Source organism: Taeniopygia guttata, chromosome 3 (genome assembly GCF_048771995.1).
Source record: "Taeniopygia guttata chromosome 3, bTaeGut7.mat, whole genome shotgun sequence".
In the NCBI taxonomy this organism is placed as follows: domain Eukaryota; kingdom Metazoa; phylum Chordata; class Aves; order Passeriformes; family Estrildidae; genus Taeniopygia; species Taeniopygia guttata.
Window position 1 is genome coordinate 99,680,826 of NC_133027.1, and position 13,941 is coordinate 99,694,766.

Sequence of the window (13,941 nt, forward strand, 5' to 3'; positions counted from 1 at the left end):
TAAAACCTGTTAATCAGACATAAATAATATGCTAGCATACAAGGAATCACTTTGAACATATCAGCAAGAAAGACTGTAAACGAACAGAAATTCCTCAATAAATAGAATGGAAAATAGCAGGAAAAAAATAATTTTTCACTACTAATTCACATTTGTCTAAGCTTGTTCTTCAATAATGGTTCCCAGTTATAAGAAATGAGTAAAATGTCTGCCAGCTTTCCTGTGAAAAAATTGACAAATTGCTACCTGTGAAAATTGAAGATGAAATTAATAAAGAAAAATCTTGTATGTAAGGAACTGATCTAAGAGGATATAAGAGCAAATAATGTTGAAAATAAGCACTTCAAGTTTGAGAGATTTATTAGTGGGTATATTCCAGGATACATTTTAAAAAATTTTTTCAAAAGCTCTGTGACCTTTACAGAAAAATGCCAGTGCGCTGATGGGATGAGCTGACACTGCTCAGCTAAGAGGCAGAGCATTACACAGTGAGGCAGCGTTTCTCAGAGAAAGACCTGACGGCTGGAATAACAAACCTGTGAAGAAATGGTTTATGATACAACACAAGATGGTGCATTTGGAGACTAATAACAAAATCTATGTTGCAAGGTGGGAATCCATCAGCTGGGTAAGGAGCAAGATTCTAGAATAATGAGTGATGACCGAAGGAGTTGCAGATGGCAATCTGCTGACAGCGTGAGAAAGGCAAATGATACCAAACGAGACTTTTCTGTTGAAGATCTATTAATGTCAATGTACAACACAGCTGGAAAGACCCTTTAGGTGACATGCTACTAAGAAGCTTTCATGTCACTTAGTTCAGAAAATAATTCCTCAAACCAGAATGGTTCTGCAAGATGCTCTCTGATGGGATATGAGAAGAGTAGCATGTTGTGGCTGATTACGGATCAAAAATTATAAAAAAATAAAATTATATAAAAAAAATATAAAGGATAAGAATTGCCATTTACTTACAATGACTTCCTATCCGTAAGGAGGCCAAGGAGCTGCTGCAGGAAGCTGCTGTGGAGCTTCTGGAAAGCAGCTTCTCATCTGAGCAGTGAAAGCAAAAACGCTGCTCCTGAGACAATGATTTTTGACAAGGTCAGGAAAAAGGTTATATGATGTGGTATGTATGGTCATGTTTGGGGTGAAGACCTAGAAGGTCCTCTCCTTAATTTATCATGGGCTGCATGGAGGTCTCTAACTCCATTTTTATCACTGGTATGCTCAAAGGTACAATTTAGGCCAGTGTCTGAGAAGTGTCCTCAGCTCAAAGTGCTACACAAGTAAATACATTAATAACCTTGTATTAATGGACCATGGGGAGAATTTTCAAAGGCCTGTAGAACTCTACAACCAGTGATGTTAATGGCATTAAATGAAAAAAAAAAAAAATGGAAAGAGGGATCCTCAGTCACCTTGCTGTTCATCAATTAAGTAAAAATCCAAGCAGACTTCCAGTGCAGGTAACACTGAATATGAGCAATAAACTCATATTCAACCTATAAATAGTGTCATTCTACGTCTCTGGTACACAAAAAATTCTGGTTTTCACAGGACTTTAATGATTTCCACAGAATCACCAGGTAGTATAATTAGACCTTACTACAGGGCTCAAATTCTGCTGCCCAGCTTTTATTTTCATGCCTCCCTCTTTTTAGACCAACAACCCAGTGGAAATGTCCAGCCAGAATGGAGAATACTCACCAGTAGTTTACTTAGGAAGATAAGGGGAAAAAAACCCACAGGAGTTTTCTGGTTAAGTAGGGAAAAAATAAGAAAATTTTTATATTCTCCAATCATAGGAACAAGGGTGAAAAAAGACATTCTGATTTTTCAGAAACTGAGGCAGTCTCTCTGTGAAGCAATATGAGTCAGCTGTTATTCCACATCTTGAAGCTCTGAAGCAGGATTCACTAGAAGTGATATCACTGCTTCATGGGTAAAACCTGTTCTGCAAGCCCAAATAGCATTATAGCATGCTCCCAATAAGAAAACAATAAAATAGTCCTTAGAGATCTAATATTTAATCTAGCAAGATTTCCTACTCTGTAAAGCTGACATAGCAACTAATTACATTCACACAGAGCAACATTTAGGAACACTGATAGACAAAAAATTCAAATATATCAGAATTGCTTGTAGACAAACCTCTGCTTTATATTTTCTTTAACTCATTTACTTAATTCTGTTAAATCCTTGAGACACAATATATCAGTGGTAGTGCTCAACTCAAAAGTAAATGCTCGGTTTCAAGTTGAACATTCTGAATTACATCTGCAGTAAGTTCACTCTGTTTCCTGTGTCAGGATTTCCAAGATAGTTATATTTGGGAGTACCTACATGGCATTTGATATTAGCTTGGATCCCATTTTGCAGTTTGATATTATCATGCTACAGCAAAGTAATTTATTTAACTAACTTAGAAAATAAATTGTGAAGGATTAACCATATAACAATACTGCAAATTATGAAATAACACTAATTAGTAGATTAGTGTTAGATTAGATTAGATTAGTGAGATTTCCAAGCTCTGAAAAAACCAAATTTTTAGTCTCCAAAGACTTTAGATCTTTCCAAACTCTGAAAATAAGCACATGATGAAATAAGCACGTGATGAAGAAGAAAGATATGTTTGTAAAGAACAGTTTTGTTTTTCAGTTTGAAATTAAGTTTGAAGTAATTAAGTAATCAAGTTTGAAGTACTTAATGAATAACTGATACATATTACTTTCCTTTGTTATTTTCTGCAAAGGAGGGCGTCCCATGGGGCACAAGCAGAATTCTAAAGAAGCAAGTCTATAAACACTAGGTGATGAAACCTGAATTTTTCTAAAATAAAGACATAAGGCAGGGTTCCTTCTACAAACAAAGTGTAAATTTGGTATGTAACTATGCCAGAGATACTTTCACTAAGAGTTGCCACTCCTGACTGGTTTTGATACCCGTTCTTACATTTTCGTGTCAAATCTTCTGCTTCATAGAATTGCAGCAGCTTTCTGCTTCTGTCGATAAACTCTTCCAATAATTTCTTCCACAGCTAATTGAAGTAGAAGCCACAAAAATAAAGATGGTTGGTATCATTAAGTTATAGATATACCAACCCTTTTATAGCCAAAGGAACTTTCCATTATTGTCAAGACCCAGCAGTTTTCATTAGCTCGTATTTGTGGAGCAGAGTGTAGATCAAATACTGGGTGCACCTATGGGCTACTGTTATAATGGAGTCCAGTGTGTGGTGCTAATTGCTTATTATTGATCAAGACTGCAAGATTTAACATTTCATGCCATGTCTCTTCCTTGCCTTTTTATGACTTTTCCTATTGCATTAGCAAAACTGAATATCTGCAGCAATGGAGAGAATTCTTCTACACCTTTCTGTTTGTAATACCACACTGGAGGTATAATGATATTTTTTTGAAATATTTCTTTGCCCATTTAAGATAAATATTTTAAAATGCATGTCTAGAAAATCTGGAATCAATTTATCATCAAAACATAGAATGTTCATAATATTTTAGAAAGTCATCTAGAAGTCATGTTCACGTACAATTGTACATTATCACAACTTGTAAGGTCACAGTATTTAATGCACTTCATTATGCAAAAGACCTGATGATGTTCACAACAGCTCTTTCTTTCCAGATAATCTAATCTTCTTTACAATATGAACATTCTTCTCAACTACTGCTCATTTGCCAAGGACAAATAGTGCAGAAGTGATAACATCATCACAAAACTTTTTCCTCACACTTGCACCAATTTGATAATGTATTGTTTGACAATGTGGTGTCATTTTTTTCACTGAGAGAGAATGGAAGCATCTCAAAGTAATGTCAGGGGCTACCCTTGAGGCATTTGCTTAAATATCTCTATGCCTCAGTTTTCCTATTTTAAAAAAGGTTCATAATATTCATTCACACCAGCAGGGTGTTGTAAAGCTAAATTTATTATTGTTTGTTAGATGCTTTTAGAGCATCCAACTGGAAGAATGATAGATATGCAAAACAGAACCTGATGTAGCTATTATTCTCAGACAATTTCTGTTGAATTTATATAAAAGGAATACTGATTATTCCCAGACAATTATTCTCAAAGAATATATATTGAATTTGTATAAAATTGAATGCTATTTTTGAACAATATAAATAAATGTAACCATTATTCATGAAACACTTTTTTTGCAAATAACCAATAATAAATTACATTGAAAATACATCTGATCACTCAGCTTCTGCTAAAATGCACTGAACATTTATGTCATACATGAACACAGGCTTCCAGTCATTCTTGCCTCTTTTTGTCAGTAAAACACGTACAAATCTTCCTAAGTGTGTGTTTGCTTCCGATGTGCAACTTTCAGGTAAGGAAAAATACTGCTTAATACTTACTAAAAGACACTGCTTAGTAGTTTTTAATTCTGGTACTTGTCTATGAATCCTGTCAAATTCATACTATTAAAGGAGCTTCTCAACACAGCTCTCAGAGCATGATCATAACTCATTCCTGTCATATCCAAAAAAAATAAAACCAGGCAAGAAGTTCTCTGATGTACAAAAGTAGAAGTCAAACCAAGTCTGTGCTTAGCACTGCAATCCATTAACTTTTCAACTTCAGCCACAAAACTGAATTTTCATTCCTGTGACCATAATTTTACTGCTGCAGCTCCCATAATGCAGCTCAACCTCCTCCCATTCAAAAAAAAAGTCCATTCCTCTCCTCATATTTTGACATTGAAATTACTGTGAATTAGCCAACACCTGAGTTCTGCTTTTCGATGCTTTCACCATCCATTCTTACCACTTCCAATTCTTCACAGAATGGCTACAATTTGATCAAAACTGAAATTTAATTTGAAGTTTTTAGTTCCTTGTAGGCCAATGTATAAGCAGGTCAGACAAACATACAACATAAAATACTACCAACATTCAGACTAACATATGAGTTTCAATAAGGTGGTATCTGGACCAGAGCTACTTGCTACTATAACATACTAACCCAAGGAAATTGCCAGAATGAATATACACACTCCCAATATTATGAATAAAAGTTATTAATCAAAGGAAAGCGTGTTACTCAGGACCAGAAAAAGGAGTTGTGACATTATCAAGAAATCTGAGTTTAGAAAAATCGGAATAACCTTATATTTATCAATAACCGTGATCATTAATGTAAAAATAAATTGGTGAACTAAAGAGATATTTTTTACTGATGCACCATCATCTCACTACCTACATCTCTGAAGACCTGGCTCAGCTTTGTCTAAACCACAACTCTTTCAGGACTCTTAATATATTTCATGAGCCAGAAATTCTGTCCTATAGAGCACCAAATCCGCTGGGAAGCAGCAATTATAACGCAATCCAGGATTATCCCTTCAAGCTCTCACACTAAGCCCTCCCCCGGCTGGGTACAGGATGGCAAACACGTGTGGGTGGGCACACATGTGCACAGATGTCCCTTCCCATTCTTTTCTAACAGACCTGTGCCCTGTGCAGGTGACAGGAATGGGCAGGAGCCCACCTGTGCCAGAGACACCCTCTCAGTTTACAGATGAGAGACTAATCCCTGGCAGATTTCTTCATTTAAACAATGGGGGAACGAATAAAGAATCAGAAGAAAGCTAAAAGAGAAACTGTATCTCCTTGTCCCCAGTCTTTTTATATGTTTACATGGTGGCGACAGGCCATGTGGGCTGTGAAACCTTGAGATCTGACCCCAGGCTGTATTGGCTTGGCACCACACTACCTCATTTCCCCAAGACCAAATGAAATGCCTAAAAATGTCAAGGCTTGCCAAAACATTTATGGTTTTAGCTTCGCTTGGTTGTCTTCACATTCAGACCACTTTTCTTCTTCTGCCCTACCCCTCTGATTAGATTACATTTCTCTCAGTTGTGGGAGCTGGGATTGTATCTGAGCTGGGAATTGGAGGGAATACAGCAAAGCAGTCTAAAAGGGAAGGGGGAATATTTCTGACATTCCTCCCAGTGAAAGCAAGCTGCAATTGACCAAACACGCTGTACATCCACACTCAGCACTTACACACTGGGTGAAAGGGTCAGCCCTTGATCTCTGTGTTGCCTTATTGCATTTCCCACAAGGCATTCCGTTTGTTGACAGATTCCACCCTTCTCATCCATGAGGACTGTCATCTGGTCCCTCAGGCTATGCTCTTGACTACTTCAATTGATCCTTTAGTTTGCCTTTATTTCTGGATGTTGTTGTTATCACTGTTGCTGAGATTTTACATGAGCAACTGAGTATTATTGTTATTCTAAATCATAACTCCTCCATTTTAAAAATACAAATAATTAAAAAAAGAGGATGTCCAAATTCCTCTAGCTTTTCTTTTGACTGTGTTTAATGTTTCTCAGCATTAACATTCCTCTTTCTCTTCATTCACCCCAAGTTAAACAGCTCTAAAAGACTTTCAACCTCACTGCCAACTATTACAGAAAGACTAAATCAGGTAGCAACTGGTTTCAGCCAAAGCCTACAGTGATTCTTACTGGCATTGCAAAGCTTACTTGAATTCACAAGGGGCTTAAAAAGCACTGAGATGGCAGAGATTGTTGTGGCAGAAGCAACTGGAAAATGTCCTGAGATTGAAACACAGACATATTAACATCACCCTTGTGGACGCTAATGACTTGCACTTTAAAATGCCAGAGGCTCATACTGCCAGCTAAAACAAAGGAAAAACCACATTTTTAGTCTCCAAAGACTTTAGATCTTTCCAAACTCTGAGGGCAAATTCAGCCATAATGTATTTTTGCAGTAGAGCAGGGCAGCTCATGCATGCCACTGGGGGAATCATTGCCTGGAGTTGCTGTAGGCAGTGTAGTCGGTATAGCTAAATAAAACAGCAGCTGAAAACCTCTGAGAGGTTAAACCAGTAATGAAGCATTCTATAATGCAATGCAATCAAACCTAAACAGTCTGAAGGCATATCCTGCTGACACTCACAGCCCTCGCCTTTCTCACTGGGATGCATTTAAGGAAACGACCACCAACCACAAGGATTTCTAGACGAGCTTTACAACTTAAATTGACACATAATTAGGAAAAAAATACTTAAATCTTTTGATGGAATAGCAATGTCCTACTTAGACACTTCTAGATGAGGATTTCCTTGCAGAATTTACTAGTAATGGCAGATTGGAAACTTTCTGAAACTGTTAATATTTAAAGAGCTCCACTCCAAGAAATGGAAAGGTAACAGGAAAAGGAGAAAGATGCTGACAATAAGGAGACGGCTAGGAAAAGGCTTAGAAGCAAATATGTGGGAAAAAAAAGTAAAAAAACAAACTGACTCGAGTGGGAAGATATCTCCCACTCAAGGGAGGAAGAAGATAGAATAGGAAGAATACAGAAGCCAAAGTCATCTCCAGTAGAAATCTAATGATGATCCAAGCCCAAGAAACTTTAAATGGATTGGGAAAAGATTTATTTAATTCTTTTTGACACTCCTTAATATGCAAAAGAAAAGAATTCCAAGTGTTCTTTACTTACATTAAAAATGTGAGCTGCATGCACTTTCTTCTTCACAGAGTCCATGAATGGCTAAACAAAGAGCAGGGTAAGATTTTTGTGCTATATGGATTGCATTTAACCTGAATAGCTGAGAAAGTAATTTATACTTTGCCTAACTGAAAATACATCTTCTGTTTAAGGATAAAAAATTCAAAGTAATGTTACATTGCTTTCTTGGTGACCTACTCTTACCTGCAAAACTTAAACAAAACATGTCCTCTTACAATTTTTATTAAAATCAGAAGAATTAGTGTAAAAGGCTTTCTTTAATTTTCAAATTACATTTTAAATAATCCTTATAATAGAATTAATCTGCAAAGAGAATGCTTTGTTAAAGCTGAGAGAACAAAAGTTGCAAAAGAGGTGAAAATGCAAAGAGAATTTGAAGAAAAACTTCTGCACCCCACAATTCTTTAGGCATATCTCTTTCCTCACATACCCCTCAGTAAAGATATGCCATAAGCACATTTAGGCTAATGGCTAGCATTGTCAAGTGAGCTATTAAAAAATAAATGTGATATTTTGAAGGTTACAGGCAGAAATTAAAATTAGAACAAAACTCAGACAAAAGCAATTAAATTCCTCCCAAAAAGAGGAAATAAAAGTAACACATACTCAAAACTAAAAACCAGAAGAAAATATTTAAATTCTGAAGGCTTATATTGGGAAAAATGTAAGAAATTAATTTTTCAGATCTTCAGTATAAGAGACACTCTCCATTCTTCTTTTGACTTATCGAATGGATAGGCCAAACTTTTCATATTGCATTCCCCATGCATGCCAGCTAATTACTATGCATTTTTGAAATTCAAGTTTTGATGTAAAAGTGTTGGAAGTAGGTTTATAGTAGTTGAGATTCCATTTGTTCTTGTAAAAATGTTTTGTAAAAGTTTGAGCTTCAATTTTCTCACGTACGAATAACTTCTATTAAAAAATCTGGGAAGATGGAGAGATCAGATAATGAGAATTAAATGTAAATGAACCTCCATGAAAGTGGGTACGCTTGAGCTAAGAATGAGCAAATTATAAAAGATTAAAACACAATTTGGCCAGAAAAAATGTACAGCAGTCAACTTAATTGAAGCAAGTGAAGCAATTTAAACAAATATATTTTTTATTAAGCTTATTCATAAATCCTTGCACACCCTAAAATGCTATTGATGAAGTCCTTACATTGAAGTTCCACAAGAACTAGAACACAACTTTGGGCTCTGATTGTACAGATTTTTCTGTACATTTATCTTTTCTTTGGAGGGGAAGACAGAATTTAGAATTTAGAGTGTCTGTATCAGGAATGTTTTCATGCCAGTTCAATTTTCATATACTTCAGAAAGTTCTTCCATGACAATAAAAATTTAAACTTGTTGATAAATTACATCAAGATTACCTCCAGAGTTGCATTCAATGCTGAAAGAAGCTAAGTAGGACTATTACTGAAGATCATGCTGGGAATCCAGGGAATATCTAATATAGGAACCTGGGGTATGGAAAGCTAACAGTTGTCACCAGGATCCTTCTTCCAGCTTCCACTTCCACTCCCTAGCTAAATCAAATAGTAAAATATGCTGCTTGGCTTGACTTCAGTTAGAACACTGTGAAGCACTGGAACTTGACAGCAGCATTAGAACCAATTCAGTTGTACTCTACTAAATTTTTCACTTAAGTAAAACTTAATAACTCACTAGACTGCATTTTAAAAATGGAAAGGATACTTACAGGTAAAATAACATCAACACTAAAATAAGACAGGCATTCTCTCAGCTTCCCATTTCTGCACAGGCCCAGTCCTTGTGATCACCTTGTGCCGGCACAGACAGAAGACAGACACAAGGACGACCAGAAGGCTGGAGCACCTCTCCTATGCAGACAGGCTGAGAGAATTGGGGTTGCTCAACTTCTGGAAGAGAAGGTTCCAGGGAGACCCTATAAAAGCCTACCAGCTCCTAAAAGGGAAGGGGGCCTCCAAGAGAGCTGGAGAGGGACTTTTGAGAAGGGCATGTAGTGATAGGACAAGGGGGAATGGCTTTTAACTGAAAGTGAATAGGATTTGATTAGACATTAGAAAGAAATTCTTCACTGTGAGGCTGGTAAGGCACTGAAACAGGTTGACCAGAGAAGTTGTGGATGCCTCATCCTTGGCAGTGCTCAAGGCTGTGTTGGCCAGGGCTTTGAACATCTTGGTGTAGAGGATGGGGAGTTGGATCATTATGGTTTTTGAGGTCACTTCCAACGCAAAGTGTTCTATGATTTGTGTGGTTGTGCATTGTAAAAGGCCAGGGAGATGAACTGGGTTAAAACTAATCCAGACTGATACATCCATGCGGTTCATCAAGAAACACTATGAACACTTGTTGCCAGAACAAAAGGATGGTGCGGATGAGGAATCAGAGATAAAATAGAGGTCGAAGGAAATATTTTTAGTATATCCTTCTTGCTACTTATCTCAGAGTGTTTCTCAGCTCCTGGTGACATATTGATTCCCCCACAGACATCAGACTGTGCTCACACAACAGCCTCACACTTGGACACATAATCCACTGCTTCAAAGAGAGCAACTACTTTTCAGAGTATAAAGATCAGGTCAAGCTTATTTACTTGAAAAATCACATTTTTTTCAAACTTTTATATATTTCCCTAGTGCTGCCCTGACCCACACAAAGGACAATCACAGGCAGGCCCCACATAGGTAGTGATGCATCTTCAGGGAGCTTCCCTTTCCAATAAAGTCCTCTTGAGCACTGACCACTCATTCTAACACATCTGAACTTACATGGCCTGAAATAACTTAGCTATTATTTATCTGTACCACCTAACTTAATTCAAATAAGTTTGTGTAAGTGAACCATTTCCATCACTTACTGCTCCATGACTTTTTAAACTAATTCAAATAGTGACTTTTCTTCAAGGTTTCAAGTAAAATACTAAGCTAAGAACTATCGCCATATAACCTCACTAGATTGCAACTTATTTTGCTAACCATTCCTAGCAAATACAACTTGTGTATTAGTAGTTATCTAATGCTGAATTTATCATTGTTGAAGAGCAGTAATTTTTTAATTGGTCAAATGCTTTCTAGAAGTGTGTCAGCAGAGCTGTCACCTGTATCAAGCAGACTTGTACTTCAAAACAGTAACAATCTCATTTGACTCATGTTGGTTAACATTAAGTGCATTCTCAGCATTAAAATCTCTGTTGAAGTCCATTATCAGCTGACCTGTTACTTTCTTGAGGCTCTGTGCCTAAATAACTATCTTATATTACATTTCCCAAATCCCATATCTCATCTGCTACAGCAGGAGCAGATCCTGTTTCTCTGGAGTTCCTCAGATTTTCATTCAAAATCAACATCTTGGTACAGACAGATTTACTAAGAAACTCTTGGAATTACCTGTTTCAACCTGCTTACATAAAAATCACAAAATCAGACAACGGTTTGGATTGGAAGGGACCATATAGACCAGCTGCTTCCAATCCCCTTGCTGTGGTTAGGGACATCTTCCACTTAGACTAGGTTTCTCAGGGCCCCATCCAACCCAGCCTTGAACATTTCCAAGGATGGGGCATCCACTTAATCTCTGGGCAACCTGTTTTAGTGCCTTACTACCCTCATAGTCAAGAATTTCTCCCTAACATCTGTTTCTTCCTTGCCTTTTCTTTTTCGCAAATGTTGACTACAGCATACCTGCATAACATCAGGACATTATATCAGATATGGGAGCACGAAGAAATTCTGAATATCTGAAGATTATAAAGTGCCTAAGCTTCAAACAGGACTCAAGACACCATAGCATGATTTTCACTGATGCTGCAAGTCTAACATGATGCATATTGGAGACATCTGGTGTCTTGGATCGAAGTTTTCCAGGCATTCAGATGTAGCCAGAAGCTCCTTTGCATAAAGCAGAAGAGAAGGAATAATCCTTCAATCTCAGTTTGTCCTGCAAATTTCTAAAGCCTTTTAAGAACTAGGGTTTCTTTGTCTGTCGAGTTTTTTTTTTTTCCCTTCCTAACATTTATTCAGCTCAAATATGACAAATACATTGGAAGAAATTCTCACTGTGAAAGAGTGCAATATACTCTTCCTTCTGAAAATAAGCAGCTCTTACTGGTACTTTCCAAAGAACAGCAACAATCAAGAAACAAAATGAACAGGGACAAAGCTGTTCTTGAAATTTCATTTTAAGCCAATATTCAGTGTACAAAATCAGACTTAGTGGAGCATGAAATTCTTGTCCGAGTCACTGAGTTAGGAAAATAATCAAAAAGTGTTTCATGGCTTCATCAAAACATATATTTTCCAATAATAAGCAGAGGATTTTGCAGGGTGAATCCACATTTGAAAAATTTCTTTCTGCACTGCTAAAAATACCATCTATTTTGCATGCTTTTGATTAATGCCTTTAAAACATGAATCTACAGAAATACACAAATACCTTTATATCACAAAGACATGTATTTAAAATAATTAAAAGGGAAATTAAAGGGGGAAAACTAAAGAGGATTTTTTCACAGGAGATATGTTTAAAATGTTAATAATTTCTTCTTTAACAGAGACAATTTGTGCTGGATAGCCCAATACATGGATAGCCCAACATATTCAACTGTTCTTTTATCTTAATTTATCCAGACAGCATCTGCCCCAAGGGAAATGTTTGAACTTTCCAGCCTTCACACATTGCAGCAATGGGAAAATATTAGCAACGCAACCCATGCTGCTGAAACAGGTTACTCTCTCCAGTTAAATGATACCCATTCCAGTCATCCTAACTGAGTTTTATGGGAAAAAAAAAAGTTTTATAGATTTTGAAGTATTTAATGATAAATGCTTAAGTAATATAAAAGCTAATTAGTTAGAAAAATGTAAAGTACTCACAAACAACAGAGGAATTGAAGGTGTTTGTTAAGCAAATTTGGAATTCACACTTGAATTCGACCTTCTTTAAACGAAATTTTATTTCAGTTGAGCTGACATTTTGTCCCCAGCTCACCGGGTGCATACACAGGCCTAGCTAGAAAGATGTTTCACTACAAAGGTGCACTTCTTGTTGGTAAAAAATCCATCCCCACCATATTGTGTTTTTATGATACAACATGAAAAAAGTATAAAACCCATTCAATGGCCTAAAGCAACATGGAAAAGACCAACATTGAATACTGTTTACAGCAAGTATATCCGTTTGGATTATAAGGTTTTAAAATTCTGGGGTTCAGAAAGAAACAAACATCTTTAAAAAAACCCTCAAAAACCAAGAACAGCAACAACAACAACAACAAAACCAGGGGAACAAAATAAATTTAGAAATCAACTGACACTTGAGTTCAAAGTTTTGTTTTGTAAGACAATCAGTACTTGCACTCGAAAAAAAAGTAAAATATAATTTTTTCTACCCTATTTTCACAATTGGTAATATTACTCCTCAGCTAGAGCACAGCCATATAAACATTTAATTCGGCATTTGACTTAACCAGTGGGGCAGAAATGTCCAACAGGGATGATGGAAAAATTAGCAAGAGAATAAAAAAATTTCTCAAAGTAGATCAGCTGCCAAAAAAATTAAAAACTTTTTCCAGCAGTGACTGATCTGTTTTAAGAGATTCTTGGTCTCTGCCTTTCAAAATGCTTGTTTACACCTCTCTGGAATATTTCAGTCTTCTTGGTCACTCAGGGCTGTCCACCTACAACACGAGGGAAGAAATAAACATAAACACAAGTCTTCAACACAATGAAAGCAAATCTGATTATTGTTCATAAAGAGAACAATCCAAGTGCCATTTTAGACAGCCACCTCATGTTTGAAGGACCTGAATGGAACAAAATTGCTGCTCAGGTAAATGAGCCATACAAATAAGCAGCATGCTGTATCTGCCCCTGGTGTGTGTGCCAATGAGGCAAACGTGTGAGGTACACACAATCTGCATGTGATTTAACATTTCTTTTAATGTTAGTGGATCAGGTTTTGCAGAGTATAAGTGGCCTTTGTATTAAACCTGCTACATCCTGTAAGATTAACTGCCCAAGTCCTAAACTATATCCAGCAACTGTTAAGATAAATCAGAACACTTGTGAGAAAATCAAAAGTACTTCAAACTAAAGTACATGTCTAGAGTTTAGATGCTCTTTACTTCATCTGTCTTATATCCAGAACTATTAATTCTTTTTATTATTTAGGATAGGAGGAGATTTGACAGAAATTTGGTCAGTGTGCCCAGCAATATAAAAACAGCATGAGAATTCTTATGTAAAGTAAAACCTGAAAGCATAATAATGTTTTATTATAATTTCCCAGTCCAACTAGTAATCTATATAATCTCCAAGCCATTCCTCTTCTGTTTTCAACCAAAAGTTAAATTATGAATCAAAATCTTGAAATATTTTACTACATACTGGAGCTAGAGGCAGCTG